We start from the raw sequence: 19,907 nt of genomic DNA, 5'->3' as shown, positions 1-19,907 counted from the left end.
TCAATTGATTAATAAATGGTGAATGTTTTTGATGCCTGGTGTATATTTTTAAAAATGAATCCAAGAAATTATTATATCAGCTTTGTGGTAATTTAACATAATCTACCGCGGTCGATTGGAGGATTCAACTATTTTAATACAACCTTCATAACGTAAACGCTTACTCTTGTGTAATTAACTTAAAATTGGTATCGTGAAGAAGGTGCTTAAGTTATGTCTGGGATCGCTCTTCTTCCCAACATGACAAAGTGAGAGAATTACCACCGTAATAAGAAACAATTTTTCTAAGAACTTTCTGTTGTTGACGTGAAGGGAGGCTCTGCATCTTCAAACGACCGATTCTCCTATAACGTTACCTTGATCGACAAATTGTACCCGTGCTCGAAGTGCCCATTCAGTGCCCATTCAGTGAAAATGCTTAGGAAACCACTTGCTCCGAGTAGAATATTTAAGAGTCAATTTTCGTTGGGTAATTAAGCACATACTATCCCATGGTGTGCTTAAAAGGCTTATACTTTTGTTGTGCCGTAACAGGAACGGTCGGAAAGGTGTGAAGACACCGCTTCTAATCATGGAACATTCGTCATGCTGCTGCAGTCTGCTGTCATCCTTCCTCAACTTCAGCTTGAATCTGTCGACATTGTTGTAGTTTTGAGCTATAATTTGGGGCCCTTCAAAAATCTTTCTCTACATGAAAGACCGAAGAGGATCAAAAACAGCTTCTGGATATGCAAAAACCAAAAAATTACCTCCATGTTGACAATTTTCATTGTTCGATTCAATGATTCGTTGCAAATAAGAAACAAGTATGTTTTACTTTCATCTTTAAAAAACCATATGCACCAGAAAAGTTATTGTAGAGGTGAAAAACATGTTGTCTTGTGGATGACTGTTGAATCTTGTTAACTGAATTCTGTCTTTTTCTCGGAAGGATTCTTTAACATAACCTTCGTAATGTTTTCTAAAGCCGAAGAATAAAAACTCTGAGGTTAAGGGACAAACCATCGAGCACGTACACATACCTAACATCAGCCTGCCCATTGGTTTTATACAATACACCAAAGAGTGAAGAGCGTTAAAGCAGAAAAATAAAATAATTGCATCTTGAGAGAAGAAAACAAAAGGTGCATACCGAAAAAAGGGTTTCCTGGGTTTCTAATCAATTATTATCAATTTTGTTTACCTAATGCAACGCATTATTTTGGGAAAGGTTAGTGGTTTCACTTTGAGCACTCTAACTTCGACAGAGCTCGTCACTCTAACGTTGATATGAAAATTAAAGAAACTCCTTTTCCCTGTACCCTGTAACACTGAATTGACTGATGAATCGATTTTTTCGATTCGCTTCGAGTTTCCCAATCCTACCCCCTGATGCTACGCAGCATCGTACACATTAATAAGTGCATGCATGTAATTCTGTCTTGAAACAGGCTTACATCACAACATAACACTAAAAATGTTTAGTTTTACTTATTGATAGCTCATGTTGTGCTGATTCATAATACAGGAACCATACATGGTTACTGCTTGCATGGTTTATGGAGCACAAGAAAATAGTGTTGTTTCATAAAGATAATCCTAGGCCAAGTATCGAATATTAATATTATCGCGAAAAATACGGATAGATGGTAGCCGAAAAGCACAGCCGCTCGATTGTAACCAGTAAAAGGTGAGGTTTGACAGGCCGATGACTGGAGTTGGATAGAAAATTTGAGATTTCATCCGTGCTAGGAAATTAAAGGTTCAATCCCCTCATTTTCCATCAAGCGCGCACACACAGTTTCACTTTCGTTTGTGCAGTAAAAACCGTGGCACTCGTGGCGATGATTAGGCATCGAGAAAATAAAGAAAGATGAAAGTTAATGTGTCTTGTTTGAGAGTCAGCCTTGCCAAAGGAGCCAAAGAAATATATTTTCTTTCTTAGGTGAAGTTTTTTGGTTTTTTTTGCTTTAGACTCCTCCGTCGAAAACATCAACAACGATTGTTTCGTGCTACCAACTACTGCTCATGGTGGAAGCCGCAGCTTTCGTTCATTGACTTCACTCGTGGAATCGATCCAATTGATGGGGCAAAGAAACTAATTCCGCTTTTCTTTTCATATTTTTGTCGTAACCACCCCGTATGGTGAAATGTGGGGCATTGTCTGTTTTCAATAATCACCATCACCATTATCAAAGAAATTTGATTTACGCATTGAGAAAGTGTTCAAATGTCGGTGTTGAAGCATCGTGGGGAGAGTGTAAAATCGAAAACCATTTTGATGGCAAAGATTCCAAATCATTTTCGGAATAGTAAGCTGAACAAATGAAGATCCTCAAAGAAAATGAAAGATCGTAAACGAAGATCCTGAAGAACATCCCAAGGAGCCACGAGCTTTTGCATCGACACCTATGTGGCGATCCTGGTGCACGTCGGAGGCAAATCGGAGGCCAGCGTACGAGATAGCTCCCATCGTATTCGTTTCGGCGGTTGAAGCTTCAAAATCGCCATTTGAACGTGAACTTTGCTAAAATTTATGGCAAGCATTTTCACCACCTGGCACGCCTATTCACCACCTATTCACCAACTGTCACCACCTATTCACCATACCGAAAGGTCATTCAACAAACGACATGATCGTTCCTGTTGATCGTAGTGAGCTATGTGATGTGAAAAGTAAATCGCAGTAAAAAGAGTGATATTCTTATCATTTTAACATTTCCGTGAGGTACAAGATCAAACTACACTCTCGTCAGCGTTCCCGTTGGAAAAGAAAACTCAGAAAGTGCAAGAGGCTTGTAGAACCGCAGCACGCTAAGATCTGATGACGCCGTAAGTACTGCCAATCATCACCATGGGTGTTGTTCTATCGTAATCAATCGATTGATTTTGTGTTGCAGTCGTGCATTCGGAAGCGCTTTAACACTTCCTCCTGCTTCCGGTGCTCGAGTGCGGCATGCTGGGCATCCGTAAGCGGATCCACCACCTTATCGACCGTGTACTGAGCACTTAGAAAGGCGAACTCGGGCTGGGAGCGTGCCACCTCGTACAGCAGCACGTACAGTATGCGTGCGATCGAGCGATCGTTGCAAAAGATCAGTCCACATAGTGCCTCCGTTGCACCAGCACTGCTGGTTTCGTGCCCCCTCTGATGGTGTCCCATAGCTCCATTCAGCCATGGTGGACCACCACCACCACCGATGCCGGGTCCTGGAAAACATCGTCGTCTTCGAAGATTACCGGGACGACCATCGGTGTGCGGTTGGGCTGTGCTGTGGTGCCGGGGAGAGGAACCACTATTCATTTCACTGGAGCCACCGTCCCGATTGCGATGTTTTAGCATCAGTCGATCGGTTGCATGACGCACGGTGTGGAGCAGTTTCGCCAAGCGATCGATTCGTTCACCGACATCACCGATCCGGCTACCGAATGTGTGATACTCTCTTCCCAGTTCTTTACACTCGACCGTACGGCAGAAACAGTACATTGTCTGCTGCTGCTGCTGCTGTTGTTGCTGAAGCGTTGTCGATGCATTGCTGGTGTGCTGATCATTCGGACGTGCCTGATGCTCACCGAACCACGCTAAAACTTCGAGCAATCGGCGCACTTTCGGTGTCGAGTACCGCCGGATGCGTTCCATCTCCGTAGTGTACCGCGAAAAGACACCGGCTGCCATCGAGCGGGCCTGAACCAACACCGTGGAGACCATGCAGAGCAGAAGAAAGTGTCGCTCGCACGGTGTGCGGATTTTTTCCTTCTCGATCGTCGTTAGCAAATCGAGTGCACCACGATCGGCACCCCATGGGCCGAACTCATCCAGCAGCTCGAGATACTGCTGCATGGGTGTTGTTCTATCGTAATCAATCGATTGATTTGTGTGACGACGAGAGTAGTGAAGGTGTAGGAGGTGTAGCAGTAGCAGCTTTACATCACCATCGCGGGAAGGCGAACAGTCCCCGTAGCTCCCGGAGTGCCCATTCCGTAAGGTGTCCCGTTCGTTCCGTATCCACTCGGACACGAATACGGACGATGAGTCGATGATGCGCGATGATTTGTGTCTAACCGGACGAACAGCACCAGCTAATCACAAGCGGGGGCACTGAGCGGGCACTCAAGGCGCAACTAACGAGCGACACCGACCAGGTAAAGGAAGAGTCACCGTCCTCAAAGGTAACGAAAGTGGTTTAACCTCTAAAAGCGGAAAACGATGGTGTGGTCGCTTTGATAGCTTTGTACTTTTGTTGGGTCGTACTTCCTAACGTTGTTTCTCTTTCCCTTAGAAATCGACATCCAATTTAAGAGTGGCTTTTGTGCCCAACGTCGATGGTAGCGATGCGGCTCGATCGGAACTGAAAAAAAGATCTAAATGCACTGGTTCGGACCAGCATAAATACACTCGCGGCCGATGCAACGTACGATCTCTGGAAGCCGCTAAACCTGGTACCGATCTTGCTACCGTTACTGTTTCCGATTCCGTGCTCGGCATTTTGTTCGGGACTCAGATGCATCTGAAAATGTTGCGCGTATATTGCCAGCGAGTGCTGAAGCTGTGTGCTTCCGTCAGTACGATCATGGCCAATGAACGGTTGCTGGGTGCGTTCGAAGCGGAAGAATACTTTGACACGGAAACTATGGACTTTTGGACAGCTACAATGGGTTGCAGTACACGGAAAAGATACGCGCCGGATTGAAGCAAGCCTCGTTGACGGATAACTTCGATACTCCCGCAATGACGAGCGACACGATCATGAAGCTCGTATCCATTCCGCTACACGGACCGATGTGCAGGAGAGCCACACCGTAGTATAGCTTGCACCGAAAGAGGCCGACCAGACATTCTTCGATATTGTAGAATGCTGCTACGGGATGTCGTGAACTGTCAGATGAAGATCTTCTTCAGTGCGATCGACAAGCACAGCGATATGCCGGTTAAAACGTACGTAACCTATTCCTTTCTAATCCATTCATTCGCTATTAACATCCTCCCATTTGAAGGTTTTAGCGATTCGTTTTCCATCCAGAATTGCACTTCACAAACGATGGCCGGTTGGCTGGTCCGATCGCGAAGTTTGTCGGCCTTCCGGCGAATCCCCTGTTGACACAGAGTTTAAACGTAAGTACCTGAAGCGGATTCTGTTCCACCGGTACAAGAGTATTAATGTACACCTGTTTGCAGGTCCCTGAAAATTGGTTCGTCGAAGTGGTCCGTTAAGTGTAAGGCCTGGACAACATCAAGCTATCCGAGATTAATGGTCCGGTACACTCAGAGTATGAGCTCGAAAGCTGCTCCTCGAGGGACACTGCTTCGACAGTGCTACCGGATCACGCTCGGTACCGAGGATCGTCCGATCATCGTCGATACGATCGTAATGACAAATCTGCGCTACTTCCAGTTGAAGGCAAATTCAGGTGCATGGATTCTGAAGCTACGCCATGGCAAGAGCGCCGACATCTACGACATTACGAGTGCGGATGGGCCTAATACGGTGCACACTCCGGAAAGTACTCGGGTGGGTTCATCATCAGTTCGTTTTGTTCGTACGGGCTGAAACTACGCGTGACGAAGAAACCGGGAATGTCGGGTGTCGATTTGTTGGGCGATGAAAAGGATGGTGCCGGTGGCGGATTTGGGATTCGTTTAATTCGATCGTCGGAACGGCAGATAGTGGAAACACCGGCGGAAGTGCTGGTGAGAGCGGAATGCTTAACATTTTCTCCGTCGCTTCCGGTCACCCGGCGTCTGCCTTCGTCTGAACCGCCTGATCACGGCATCGTAATCCTTCCACTCGGGCACAATCTGCTGGGCGGCCGTTAGCTTCGCTTCCTTCGTGAGCGGATTGTTGCACAGAACCACCGATGCCGGGCGCCGGGCGGGTATACCACCGTTGCCGGGCGCAACTACGGAGACAGCACCCGCGACTACAACAACCAGCACCAGTAGCAGCATCAATTCCAATTTTTTTTAAAGTAATTAATTTACTTTTAATATGATTTTTTTGTAAATTTATTGTATGAATAATAAATAAAATAACATTTTGGTGAGTTAATTTTTAAATATTTTTTGCTATAATATTTATAAATACATGAAATATGCCATAAACCTGTAACGGATTTTTCAAATTTTTATAGCAAATGCTATAATAAAAGCTTTTGGCTTGAAAACTTTGGCTGACGATTTGCCGACGATCTTTGGGACGAAGGACAGTTCGGCGAACTGCAAAAGTTCTGCACGAAGCAGTTCGTTGTAACGTACGTCGTCACATGAATTAAGAGGCCGATGTAACGTTCGTCGTCATCTAGAACGTACATAGTTGCTCATTGGGATATAATTGTTATGTGAGTTTTGAAACGTGCTATCGATGATATACAGGATTTTAATACTTATCATGTTGTACAATCAGCATAATGAGCCTATATATTTTCAGCTTTAACGATTTATGCAATGATCTTCCACCCTCGAACAAGTGTAGGGCACGGATGTAACTCGTGCGTATCGCTTCACTTGCATAAGAATCGCGAAAGTATTAAATGTGTCACCAGAAAGCCACCAACGTGTCCTAAGATAATTTACGGTCTGGTGGCTTGAATGAGTAACATATTCGATTGCAAAATTCCAAATTCTCGCAAGTTGTGAGGAAAGCTCGCTGGATGAATGATATGACCACCCCATGGGCTAGGATTTTCCTTTTTTGGTTCCTTATGCAACTCTTTGCTCACGGTTCGATGGCACCGAACAATGTGTCTTACTTATTTTTATTGCGTAGCATGGTTTCGCATAAAAGACGGTTCCATCAAAATCAAGCTACCAATGAAATTGGAGTGGTTGGGGTGTCGTCACGTTTAACAAATTATGTACCACCATTTACGACTACATACGTGACATCATGGTAGCAGCGAAGCTCTAGACACTATCGGCTATGCCATACGATCACACCCAATAGCAGATACTCACCCACAGCGATGGCTGGATGGTATTGTTATAAGTATCATTTGATGCACACCACCCACATGAATTGTGGCTCATAATTTCTACTCCTTATCATACCGAGTGTCGTGTTCCCGCATCGAAGTTTAAATTGTTTTCGGTGAAAGTGTTGCTAGAGTTGAAGTTTCACTTTCGTTCTACGATATGTATCTATTGTAGCTCAGAACCATAGCTGAGTACCGTAACCACGAACAGAGCAGAACTCAATAGACTATGCATCCATCGTTTGTTACTCTACTTGTTGGCATGACATAGAAGTGCCATGTTGTTGATTTGAGAATCGCACACCAAACACTAAAACCGAATGCTTTACATACGCACACTGTCAGCTCTAAATTCAACATGGCTCAGCAGTTGATAATACAGTTATGCAAATTGTAAAGAATTGTAAAGGGACCGGTACCGGTGCTGGCATCAAATGATGCCTGTTTGTGCCAGTAAATTCCTGTTGGCTGTACAACACACCTTGCCTCAATTCGCTTACCGCCAATCTGGTTCACCTAGTTTCATCGCTTGAACAAACCGACGGTGCATCGATCCATTTCGCCGGACTGGGAAAGAAATTTTCATCGCAATCCAACTTCTTCGGTAAACCGAATGTGTCTTCGATTGAAAAGCCGGGGGCGAGCTAGTTTTCCAGCTAGTTAGCAAAACATAGCAGGTATACTCATTAAAAAATTGATTCCAAATTTTCTATCGCTATCAATAGATAAAGAATGTTTAATATGTAGTGCCTACTTTATTCCTCTTCATTCTCTAATTATATAATTAGGAAAACATTGATAAATAAATACATAAGTGAATTCATAAGTAATATAAGTAAATAATATATTTGGTCCATTGCTTCGTTTCCATTTGAGAGTCGTTTTTAACGAGCAGGCTGTCAGCGGAGACCAACCGCGATCGTTTATCAGGTAGTCTTCGGAGATTGCGAGATCACCACCCTAACCGAGCCAGCGCATGAGTTGGCGAGAAAGTTGGGAAGAAAGCGTCGATAAACCAGTGCGCAATTAGTGCGCAGCGTGTTGCTTCAAATACCGCCCAGCAAGTCAGACGATCTGCGGAAGCAGAGTAGGCTGGTTTGGTGATTCAGTTTCTATGCCATGTAGTGTGCTTCATCACACCGTACCCAACAGAGATGATGGTTATTAGTGATGGCCCAATGTGTGATGATAGTGTAGAGAATATCAAAAAATCCAGCCAGGCGTGATGTCGTCTATACAGTGAAGGGCGGATCGAGGAAATAACACAATGATGGGATGTTTCCCTGCTCTTTCCCGTTCATGACGTAACCGCATTTCTTAGTGCATCAAGCAATTCCTCTTAGTATAGCTTTGCTATACGCTAAGCAAAAAGAAAACTTGAGTGCAACACCAAGAGGGTGCCGTAGACATGATTAAAGCTATCTATTCCCAATAGGGCTATTCGATCGCACTGCAAAAGTCAGGTGCTCCTCTAAAACTCTTTTTGACAGATGGGTTATGATCACTTTTAACATCGGAGGGGAAATCCACTTCGAATCAATCAGTTTGGAAAAGCGCTGTGGCAGCAGCCGACCAAAGAAGGCTTTCAGTTTGGTACGGTCCGATAGATCTGCAGACAAAAGACATAGCAGGCAGGAATGCAGGCGCAGGGGCAGGCGAACGGCAAACATTATTAAACCCCATGACCAGGGGATTGAAGCGGAGCGCGGACCAGCATCACGTAGCACGTGTCACGCTCACTTTCTTTCCCCCGAGGAGGAAGCCTTGTTCGGCAGCCTTAGCTTCACCTTGGCACAATCTTTCTTCCACTAAACTTGACTCAGCATGAGATGGCGCAAAATGACCATCAGCTGGTAGAGCTAGTATCAAGACGCCGACACCCAGAGTGTGGAAATGTGGTGGCGTCCCGGTTCTGTCATTATTAAGGCGCTGGACAGCATGCACCCCATTGAAGGCCACGCCAAATGGGCACTATCCCGGGTTAACAGTGCGGAATCTCGTTGAGTAGGTCTCGCCGGTACGAGCTGTGGTCCGGTTCCCTGATGGCGCTTAAAGTAAGCGGATAAGAGCGACCGACCGACCGACCACCCGACAGACAGGCAGTACAACATGCAGCCACGTTCGCTGCCGACCTGTTTTCTGGAACTCGTTGCATCGACGAGATGAAAAAGAGAAAACTATAGTGGTTCAATGAACGCTAGTTGTGGCACGTTTCCACTATGCACGAGTGCACATAGTAGTACAACTGCACATAAACGTATGACCGAGGGAAGTCTTTCAGTAAATAAATAATGTGATAATACATACATACTTGAATATATATAAATAGTTGTTACTACTAACGTTACTAAAATCTTCATATCGAATAGAAAATCCGTTCAAAAAAGAATGAACGTTTAGAAAAGTGATACGACGATTCTTATTAAGAGATTCTGTTCTCTTTAGAAACATTTGTTTTCCTGATTCCACATTGTTACATCAGATACATTCCATCCAAAAGAAACCCATTCAGCGTGATTGAAAATTCATGTTAATGGTCCTGTATTCTCCAATCCTCGAATCCTTTCAATTTGCACAATTCAAAACACACGTGTTGAACCGTTAAGTTCCTGCCGTACGCTGACACTACCAGGGTGAAACTAACCTTCCTCAACGAAAAATACAATAGTTCCTTTGGCAGAATGGAACGCATGAAAAATAACCTGCTAATGCTTTCCAACCATAAGCGATGTCGGTGAATAGGAGGTTTCGAACCAGAGGAGATGGAACTGATTTTTGTTTGTTTTACGTTTAAACCTTTGAATCGACAAAACACGATTTCAAGTTTTTGTGGTAGCCGCACTTAAATACCATGGTATTTTACAAAATGCCAATACTTTCGATTAAATAATTTCATTATTCAATGTGCATGCTTTCCCAGCCTACGTCGACTCCTGGTGAGCAACAGCCTCTAAGGTGGAGCATAACTGCTCCTCCGCTAGATATCTGATGAGAGTCGTTCTTAAACCCATCATTAAAGACTATACCAGACCGGTGGCAGTGACCTTTACGACCGATATAGTTTCATGTCGTGGTAGCCTTCAGCAACAGCAACACCACATAGAGTAGGAGCAAACTGCAGCAACTGAGAGAAGTGGTAGGTAAATAACTTTCGATTTCGACTCCCACCAGATTCCAAGAAGACGGTCATGATGTGTTTGGTGTCTGGTGTCTGGTGCCGTGGTGCTAAATAACTTTTACTTCTTGCTCTACCATCCACGATCGGGAAGATCAAGTTTTCTCGCATTTTAATTTGTTGCCGTTTTCTCTTCTTGCACCACTGCTGTTGATTGATTTACAATTCTATACCGCGTCGAGGCCCTGGCATCTGTCGTTTGCCTACCAAAAGAGGCATTCTGACCTCACTAACTTAGCTGATGCTGTATGCAACGAGTGAAGGGGGAGATTTTTAAAAGAACCATCACTCTCTGCTTGGACAAGGAAGATTCTTGTATGTGTATATATGGCCCCCATGCTGTGCAATGCAGTGAAGCAGATGAACCTGTCGATGATGGCCAATAAATTGAAACAAATTTTCCGTTTTCAAAAAGTTTTTGACGAGAAGAAAACAGAAGAATCCGTCTACAGTTTTACCTATGGTTGACTGTAGGGGGCAAATGAAGAAAGCGTGTTGATCAGCCATTTACTTCAGTTTATTACCTGCAATGGAAATGGAGAGCAAAGACAAAGAAGAAATATTAGGAATAAAATAAAAATCTCTATTTCATCAAAATGATTTCATTAGATTATATTTCGGATTTATATTTTATTTATAGAATATTGTCCTTATGATTCCCTTAATTTTGCCGGTTGTAGGCAGCATTAAATGGCACAACGGAATAATGCGATTTATGCATTATTCGTTCACTAATCGTAAACTAGCAGCTCCTCACTCACAAATACGCAAACTGGATGCCAGCCATTGTACGTCGCCTCTCTAACTTGCTCTTAGTGCACTGAAGTACATAGATAAATTGATGGGGAAGGAAATTATATCAATAAACTAGGTGTTGAACACAGTCAACACACAAAGTTTCTTCTAATGGGTAGAGTGTGATTGACGGGCACAGTCGTCTCCCTTTAAATGCACCCACGGTCTCACCAATGAGTCTGCGGTTTTAAGACTCCCCGATCGTCAATTAAGCCACAGACTCGATGGGTCTCCCGATCGAAAAGACCTCAACTTTCTCTCTTCGCAAAGCTACGTCCGCCATTCTACGATTCTCGCAAGACAACAATTGAGCCACGAAACACAGCGGTCTCGACAACTTTAACCACCCGATTCGACACCATGTCGCCGCATCGAAGTATTGGACACAATAGCATGATCTCATCGGATAAGCTTTCCTTAGGCAGCGATTTAACATCACGCCGCAAAACATCTCGCCAATCTGTTGTGGTTTGAGGGTTTGACATGTTTGCCCATGATTATGAGCTCCATGATGATATCAGACTAAGCGTTGAATCTTACAGATGCCACACCCTCAATCATTGGCGATATTCGCCATTGCTGGTGAAGAGTCTAATGCTGTATTTCTTTTAGAATCGTCGGATAACAATGGCGAATTTTGATGATTTTATTGAAACATACATTTCGGTGGTATGGCTGAATGGTAATTGATTGGTGCTCATTTAGGATAAAAGCAGAAATAAAATATTTGCATATCATCGATTGGTTTCGAGTGAAAGTTGGAAACTGTTTTTGGGTCAGTTATTCAAACTGTTAAAAGTAACACATCGTGAGCCAATGTGTAAGCGGATGCAGATAGCTTGAACATTCTCATCATATCACAGCAGATCTCAAACGGATCTCAGACGGATAACAGATAACCCGGATGAGTTATTGGAGTATTGATGTCCTTTGATTTTTTTCTTGAAAATTTAAATTTAAAGAAGATAAAAGTTAAACAGTAAATTTAAGAAACTACCCGTTAATCTTACTCTTACAGCTGTAAGTTTTAGAGCTATTGCAACTAGTTATATGACTAATTTCATGTTCGAGAAAGGCAAGCAAGTTAGATACGTGTTGAAGTAATTACGTAAAATATTTTAGTTACCATTGCTCTCTCTCCATGATCAAAGATGATTTTGAAATTCATCCCTGTAGACAATCCTATGTATGGCAGTGCATCAATACAGCGCATTCACCTCTAATACTTTGGCAGTGCAACGCGATCATCAATGTGAAGTGAAAGTTGTTTTGCATTCCACCACATTTCATCCACACTTTTACCATCCTCTGATCGCATACCGACAGTACACGATATACTTGAATTGAATAATGTTGGAGTGTATGCGAGATAGTATATAAGATAAATCCGACGAGAGCCTCAGAATTGGAACTTAACCATCATCGATGATTTCGAATAAGAATAGAAGGATCATTCACACATTAAATTGATCGATCATATCGTTATTCATAGCACACAGTTCCTCTAATTGATTCTGCTGCTTCCGCTGACTGCTACCGCTTTGAATTGGAACACCTTTCGTCTTCTGAACTACATAGAGCATACTTTCTTTCGTAGCAGCATGCATTAACCATGACGTTACACGTTAGTTGCATTAAATATTGCACCATCTTCCCGCACAAACAAGTACGAACAGTATTCCCTCATGACACGATCATCTGCCGAGTCGAGCAACTAATGGGTTGCGATCTACGGTGCATTCGCGCATTTATTGTTAGAGATCGATTTATATAGGGAGATGTTTTGAAAGCGAAAGCCTTCCGCTATAACCGGAAATGGACAAAACGCCGAGAAATGAATCGAATGATCTCTCTTAAGCAAGAACACGCACATCTCCCCTTGGTCACGAAATAGAAATGGTTTCCGGTGGAAAAGCGATAGAAAACGGAGGTAATAAACTCTGTAACCCAACGAAACATGAATGCCACTTGATCTTGATAGGTCGCCATCTACCAACCCTATGCTACCGTGTTTTTGCGTCATGCTTGAGTAACTTCCCATTAGCATCGAATCATACGGCATAGAACTATTTGTTGTTGTTGATGTTTCATGAAGAGAACCAAGAAAGCGAGGAAAAGAAAGAACAAACGAAGCATTCGGAAAAGAAGGAAAAAGTGAAAACATTAACTTACGTTGTATGAAAATGGTAGCATAAAAATCGTAGTGGGTAACGCACAATAGAATAGACTTTGCGAAGGACAGCCTTAGGTCGATGCACTCATAACATTACTTCTCTCTTGAAGCGATTGTTTTGGGAAATACCTGTATTCGAGAAATATTCCAAATCGTTCCCGTTTTAAATCCTTATCCAATCCAGTTGCATGGCGGATAAGTAGATCGGGCCAAAATAAAAGAATTTCTTTGAGTGCAACCTACCACTGTTAGCACCTCAAGGTGAAAGCAAATCGACTGGTGTGCCACAGTTGAAACGAAAACTCGGACTGCGCATCGATACTGATGTGATCGATAGAGTGAATGAGTAACAGCCGTTGTTGTTTTTGGGGTCATATCCTGTTAACACATAGGTGGTGAAATTAGATATTTAGGGTGCTCATGTTACTATTGTTATGCTGCATTTGAATTACAGCTTTGATGCGTTCGACGGGAGGTACGATTTTGACCATGGCTCTGCGGTGCTTAGTAAGCTCAAATTTAGATTTTAAATAGTAGACTAACGCACTTATTCCACAGGAGTTTCCATTACTTTTAAACATCGGCAAGTCCCAAATGCATTATTAGCTGTTTCTGGCTTTTTTAAGGTTGCCAAAAGCTTCTCCCACTAGTATGGTTGGTCAACTATTTAGGTAATAAAAGTTGAAAATCGAAGAAATTCATGCGCTGCACGCTAAACTCAGCTACACTAGATTCAATAAGCATGTTTGTAACAATCAGTACTTTAAATTGGCCGCTTTCATGGAGATGAGCTTTCGTTAAATTTGTATAAGTTAGAATGTTTTCGAACTATTTTGTACTTGTTGGATGTAAAGAAAATGTAAAAAATCTCATGTTACTATCAGCAGAACGAAATAAAGCTTACTTGAGCATCACCATTAGTGATCATTGTTGGTAGCAACTTATAGCCCTAATGGGGTGAATTAATTAAAAATCCCGCTCATGATAGCAGTCAGCTGCTGGATAAAAAAAGGTTAGGCTAAATTAGGTGAAATGCGCCTTTGGTTAACGAATGGTAACATGCATGCTGCCACGCGCGAAGTGAAACCTTTTCCGTTGAAACTAAAGGGATGAAATGAAACAAAGCTCCGCCTTCATAATTCATCAACTCAACGGCCACCAGCAACATTAGTATCATCGACGGAAAAAAGGAAAGATAGAGCCCAAAAGCAACCCAGATTCAATTAACGATGATCATCCGTTGCATCGGAGTAACCTTAAACTCCCACACTAGCAACACTAGCACAAGATCCTTTCATCCCTTGCACGTTTTAGCGCCCACACCTTGGTCACAACTACATTTTGCTCTCATTCCTTTCGCCTGAAACCTAAATTCCTCGTACTTTTCACATGAATCTGTCCTTCAAGCAGACACCAGCACCTCGAAGATTAATGAACTAATGTTTGTCGTAGAATCATTTGGTCTATCGGCATTTTCACGAAGCAGACAATCATTTGTTGGAGAAGCATGCTTTGGAATGAAACGTTCGTGATTCAAACGAGGCGCCCCCTTTACCACCATTCCTCCATTGAACACAGATTTTAAGCAAAATAGTTCGGGCGAAGGTGAAGGTTTCGATTTTAGCTCCTTTCATTCTCACATTCTCTTGACTCGATGGCGGCAACTATTTGTTTTGTCCATTTCCTTTTTCCTCTTTTCTATGGTGGCGCAAAGGGTGCATGCGGCACCTGTCAATGCCGGTTTGTGATGGACTTGATATTGTGGTAGCGATCGCCTCATTTTTCATCATTTCTCTTCCCCCTTTTGGCTAACTTGAGATGTACTATTAATCATGAGTTGGATTCGATCGCCTCATTTGTTTGATTTTCATTTCGTTTGAAGCTCTTTAATGACAATTAGGCATCTGGCAGTGAAGTAATAAATCAAGCCTACCTAAAAAGACTGCATTATTCAGAAAGATTTTTTTATATTATTTCGTATAACAAGCATAAACGGAACAAGAAACATTTCCTACCACGTATCAAAATTAACCGTTTCAATGGTATATCGAGCATTTCGTATGACAATACCTGTTTTTTGTAGGCAACGGTGCATAGTATGTTTTGAAATGAATGAGCACACATAGCCCAAAACACACCATCCATTACTGCACTTCACATTTATGCGCACTGTATTATACATGAGTGATGCATTTTTATGGGACCAAATATTATGCAGGACCAGCCGACATTTCTATTTTTAGTTTTCTTTATTTGGCTCCACGGAGAGCAAGAAACAATTGCACCCACACGGTGCAGCGAAACATAAATTAAGCCCAACTGCCGGATGGCCAGGGTAAAGCCAAAACTGCAACAGCCTTCAGTTTCACAAACCCCTTTCTACCATCCGGGATGCAAAAGAAAGTACACAAAAGGCACTGTCGCAAATATCTTCGCATCAGGCACCCCAATCCAAGCGGATGGTAATTTAATCCACCTCCAACCCCTCACAAGCACAGGTGGTTTTAACATGAAAGTATATCCTCCAAAGCGCCACCACCGCTCAGACCAACCACAAGGCCACATTGTGGCCCTATTTCGCCGGTCTGTTGCTTCCGGCCAGTTGACATTTTTCGAAACAAAAGCCAATCATTCACACAAGATTTGCGTGTTGCCTCATCCCAGAAGAGAGAAAAGCAAAGCCGTCACAAATGGCATTTTTGCTTGCATTCCCTTCGTAAGTTGGTCAACTGCAGTCCTCTATCATTGCCATTGAAAAGAACGTGATTCGCATACTCACGCACATGCACACAGTTCCTGCATTGTTCAATAATATCTTTTATTTTATTACTTTCGAAGACGGCAGACAGTGAATGCACTTGCGCTCTGCAATGAAAGCATTGTTGCTCACTGCAACATTGAAGATGGAACCGAGAACTATGCACAATTAAACATGCCCTCACAGCATTCAACTGTAGCGAAACTGGAGCACACAGACACCGGAAATTTATTTGTATGAGGTAGGATTGCCATTCATAAACGGTAACAAACATACCTCCTGATTAGTTGCCAATAATCCTAGATGGTACAGGAGACTAACGAGCTCTGCATTACAAGGTTCTGTCGATCCAACATTCAGAACCGGAAACTCGATTTCGTTCGATCAGCATACACTGACGAAGCAAGCAGGTTTCACAACGCTTAAGATTTCCAAAAGCACATTTCATAAAGACACTACACTTCGACACATGTGTTAAAATGATTTTTTTTTGGTTTCACAGCTCACTCTCGTTCTTTGTTGGCCTTATTGCCAGATCATCCTTAAACACAATATTTAAGCTCACTGTTCGATTGTGATCTACCAAGCGTTCAAGTGGCTTGAAAATCTCGAAAATCGTATGGTCACTGTCGCCAAAAATTCACCCTTAGGGCAGGTAGCCCCCGCACTTTTCTCGTTACTTTCGGCAATTTCGCGAAAAACACAACGATCGTTTCAAAATAATCGATCCTTCATCAGCTCAGTTCGTTAGCGGCACTCGAATGGACGGCGTTCAGTACAGCAATAACGGCGGCAACAGGCTTACAGGAGGTTTTTATATGACGTGAAAGTTGTGCCACCTTTCTACACCTCCCCGCATGCAACGACACGCAAAAGCGAAGCCACGAGCCACCAATACCATGATCCATCAACTCAGTAGCGACTGATAGTAAACGCAACTTCTTCGTTGGATTTTCCCGGTGCAGCGATGCGTACAAGCGTCGGTGGAGCAGCTGATAGGATTTGCGGACTGTTGCCACTGGCGCTCATGCTGGTGTTTGTTTCTCCATAAAAATGAAAGAAGTACAGTTACAGAAAGCAACCATGCACAGCTTCCCGGAACCTTACCAGCTTGCGGTTTTGACGCTTTCGCTTTCAGTGACTACTTCCACGCCTTTGCGCGAGATCATTCAATGCGCTGGGCTGATGATGACGTCAAGGAGACGACTGCCCACATACTTACCATACGGCAATGTCCTACATCATTGAATCAAAAATATACAGGACACGAGGAGCTTGTGACAGTCGAGCGAGTGATTCACATTGTCCGGCCTTGGGACGATGGGCACGTCCGGTATGAATTTTTGCTTTCGCTAAAACCATGCCGAATAGTAAACCATCAATGGAGGCGCGATGACCACCACCATCGAAAGCGGATCTTTCTGTGCTCATGAAATCGAACCGTAGTCGCCCTACTATGGAACATGGGTTGGAATGTTAAATCCGGGTTATGCAATGAAATTGCCCCGACGCAAAACAGCAAAAGTACGTCAGCAGCGACAAGGAGGTTGGGAATCATTGGAGCTGCGTTATGAGTGACTAAGTGCGGAGTAGAAAAGCGTATAATTCATTATTTCGCCAGATCACTAGACGTAAGTCGGGATGAAACTGTGCCACCAACTATTGTGACTTTAGAACAGAATGTTTAAGGTAAAGGATAGATCCTGCTGGATACCATTATACGAATCTGGTGCAACAGTAGTGTAGCCGTATATATTTTGATGGAAAGATCAATGCTTGAGGAATAGAGCAGCTGAATTGCAACATCCACATGCGACACATGCAAGATTGTGTTATTTTTCAAACATTATTAGGACCGACTCAACTAGCTCATACATATGGATCAAATGATCACGTCACGCTGTCTTAAACTGCTTACAACCGCAACAATACTGCCTTTTAATGAACGTGTAAGAAATGAAATCGTTATGTCACACATCTGAAACTAAAATGTCAAGCTTGCAAGGCTCGCTACCCTATCTTTTATCAATCGTTCAAAATGTATTTAGTTTCGTAAAGTATACTTCATCATTAGGCGCGTTATTTCCCAACACACTTAACGCTCTGAAAAATCGCAAACTGCTTGTCCAGCAATACCTTCGTTCGTTCGTGTAAATTGACAAACTACCTTGATATACAAACGACACATTCATTAAGATCTATACCTACCAAATTGCACTCTTTCACCCGTTTAATTTTCATTTCAAGACATAAGCCCATCTTATTTCGACGCCTCTATCTGCAATGATAAAAATCCTACCTATCTTAAGTAATCTAATGCTAACGTGCTAATTTATCACTGTGTGCAAAGGAAACAACCAGCATCAGTTTGTAAAAGAGACGAACCATTGTATGCTGCACCAAGCTGATCTTAAGTGCTTAGGCAAACACGTTAAAATCCTCTTGGTTGAATGAGCTTTTCTTGCAATCGATTAACCACTTCGAACGAGTTATACGTCACTTGAAGAGGTTACGGCCATCGCATGAAACGTCAGGGATAAATTAATTAAACCACCGACGCGAAAAGGGAGAAAGTGTCTCAAATGTTTTTTTTTCAAATTGCAGTCACAACACCTTTGGATTCCAAACTGACCACTCTACGAAAGAAATTGCCAACGAACTGATCAACCGGTTGGATTGTTGCGCTACTGGATCATATAAAGAGTGGCTGAAGCAAGGTTGGTTAGCGATGCACCAGTTCATGCCGCGGCTAGACATAGAAGCAGTATTCCATCGCAAGTTGGTCTATCTTCGGCGTAGAAAACATAGTGGAAGGTGCCGGCAAAGGAAGGGTTTGAGACCGATGATCCGTTTCGGTTTCGATTCACAGACCAATGCTAAAATCATCTTTTGTTGGCACGAAATATCTGTGTGCGTGTTTTAAGGAGGGTGCGTAGTTCGAAAGGAGTGCGAGAAAAGAGGAACACATAAAAAGAGTGTAAAAAAGAGAGAGAGAGAGATGAGACACAGATATCCGAATGCACATGCACGTCAACCAGGGTGCCGCTGCAGTTCATTGGCACAGTTTCGTTTCCTACTCATGTGAATCGTTCATTCATCTAGACAACGGGAAAGATTCCATATAAGCTAGCATGTGAAAAGTTTTTTTTCTTTTAATTCCTCGTCTTTAACGGCCATGAAGAAACAAGTTTGGTTATCAATTGAAAATTGTTCTACCAAGTTATGTTACTTTTGTCAAACTTTAACTATTAAAGGGAAATAAATTATAGATTTGATGTACTATTTCAACGAGACAAAATTAAGCTAATACTTAGAAATAGGAAGCAAAAGATTAGGAATGGTTTGCTTCCATTGCTACATGGTTGCTCAATTCACCAGTCTCCACAGCACCTTGTGTATGAAACTTTTGTAACGTCCTCCTTCGGCTGCCATTTGGGTTACTTTTAGGAAATGCAATCTACCTTTCTCTCTCGTCTGATTGCGCACGATAACTATCGTAGTCTAGTCAGGTTTTTCTCTGTTCGCCTAACTTTCCTCCACACCTTTGCTTGCTAAACTGATACCAACAGCAGATTTCATTAGCTACTGATAAGGAAAGAGATATTTGAGGAGGTTGATGCTTTATGAATGTAATAATGTATATAAAATGCAGCTCTCTATCCATGCATTTAGGCCCGTAAAATTTTCATATGAAATAAAGATATGTTCCACAATAAATGTACATACTTACTGAACAAATATTACAAAAACCATGTTTACACACATTCCTTCATGACTATCGCGTAGTTCGCTATTTTAAACACTAACTTATTAAATCGGTCATCTATGAATTACCTTTTACAGTGGCTGAAAGACGACATTTTTTCTGGGCGAGTCCGGTGAGATTGTTCTAGTTAAAACGCATGCGGTATGATGCAAACACATCATATGAATCGAATTCGATCAAATCCACTTTAAATAAGAGAAAGCCTTTCATTACCATTTTTTTCGGGTTGAAATTCATTTCGTGACTGAGCGAATTAGCTTATGAGTCAGCAGTGAGTCATTTATACATCAGA

General features: G+C 42.6%; 1 protein-coding gene across 1 annotated transcript in view; it reads right to left on the bottom strand.

The window, feature by feature from the left end:
• LOC126570545 (cuticlin-4) overlaps nucleotides 1–16,341 on the bottom strand; it is a 32,178-nt gene extending 15,837 nt beyond the window's left edge. The window contains exon 1 of the mRNA XM_050228376.1: nucleotides 16,126–16,341. The gene's annotated coding sequence lies outside the window, so the exon portion shown is untranslated. The remainder of the gene's footprint in view (nucleotides 1–16,125) is intronic.
• Between the last annotated feature and the right edge of the window lie 3,566 nt (nucleotides 16,342–19,907).

Source organism: Anopheles aquasalis, chromosome 2, assembly GCF_943734665.1.
Source record: "Anopheles aquasalis chromosome 2, idAnoAquaMG_Q_19, whole genome shotgun sequence".
Classification (NCBI taxonomy): Eukaryota; Metazoa; Arthropoda; class Insecta; order Diptera; family Culicidae; genus Anopheles; species Anopheles aquasalis.
Note: the sequence above shows the minus strand (reverse complement) of the source record. Positions and strands in the feature narration are given on the sequence as shown.